This window comes from Chrysochloris asiatica, unplaced genomic scaffold (genome assembly GCF_000296735.1).
Source record: "Chrysochloris asiatica unplaced genomic scaffold, ChrAsi1.0 scaffold00102, whole genome shotgun sequence".
NCBI classification, from domain to species: Eukaryota; Metazoa; Chordata; class Mammalia; order Afrosoricida; family Chrysochloridae; genus Chrysochloris; species Chrysochloris asiatica.
Window position 1 is genome coordinate 616,736 of NW_006408620.1, and position 1,528 is coordinate 618,263.

Below are 1,528 nucleotides of genomic sequence, written 5' to 3' on the forward strand. Positions count from 1 at the left end.
TGCTCCCTTAGCAAGACTAGTCCTCATACTTACATATAGCACACAGGACACAACTGATTTGCAGCACCATAGGAAGCTTTTGTTTTCATCAACACTGGGCTGAAGAACATCCCCTAACACAAACTGCAGGCAGGCATATCTGATCCATAATTTGATGTGGATTTCATGTCTCGCTTTCCTTTCCTACCATCTCAGCTGACCAACTTTACCCTGCCACCAACCTACGTGACACCACACTGATTCAACAGACCGTTTTATTTTCTTTCCTCTTTATTTTCCTCCCAAACTTTACAAAAGTCTTCTACTTGGTCTTCCTAATTCCCTTTCTCCCTTTCTCCCAGTCCTCCTTTAATCTTCTGTTGTTGCTGTTGTTGTTATGTACCATGGAGTCGATTCCAACTCATAGCGACCCTGCACAGGGTTTCCGAGGCTGTACATCTTTATGGGAGCAGAAAGTCTCATCTTTCTCCCACAGAACAGCTGGTAGTTTCGAACTGCTGACCTTGAGATTAGCAAGCCGATTTGTAACCACTATGCTACCAGAGCTCCTTATTAATCCTCTGTAAGTAGCCATTTATTGTCCTACCCTTGTAAGTTGCATCGGAGAATGCATGAGTGGTGGAGTGTCTAAAAGGTGATTCTTCGCCATGGTGTTTTAAGATAGACATGATACGACCAGAGACAAATTCACCTTCAGAAGGTGAGCGCTGCCGGGGGGTCATGATGCATGGGCCTTTGTCTTGTAAATTGAGTTTCAAACTCGCCTTCTATCTCTTTCCTAGACTACATTTCAATCCCATTCAACTCTTGAGAAATTTGAGCTGACATTTATCTCATGGTTTTCTTAGATCCCCAGGAAACTCTGGGCTGGGTAGACAGACCCATGGACACCAGTGTGAGTAATACTACCTGTTCCATTCCTCAGGCAGTGGAATGTCTTCAAAGCCAGGACACCTGGCTTCCAGGTCTGGCTCTGCCACTAGTTGCATAACTTGAGGCAAATCACATCACCTCTCTGGGCCTCGGTTTTCAGACCTGGAAAACGAAGGGGTGCCATTAGATTAGTGATTCTCCACATTTTACTTTTCCTCCATCCCAAACATAACCAGTGATGTATGTTTACTTATGAGGGTATACTCCTACGCAACTCTTGGGTGCTTACCCCAATTTCAGCCCTTTCTTCTCTAGTCAAAATAGTCTATCAGAATACAAGAGAATAATAGAGAATGTTTGGATATGTTTTATTTATATTTTTAAAAAATTCATCTACAAACTTTGTATGTTGATTGTAATATAGTTACACTTATTGGGGATTTAATTGAGGATTTAATGCCATCAGAATACCAGAGAGAGAACACAAGCAAACAAAGAAAAAGTCATCACTTTAATAGTATGGAGTGAGAAAGACATGAGAAGTGTGGATCTGGTCATTTCTCTGTTGGTTGTGGTCCTTGCATGCTGCTCATACTGCGGGGTTCTCCCTTGGCCGAGAGTTATACTAATACTTAAAGATACATTTTTTTTTTTT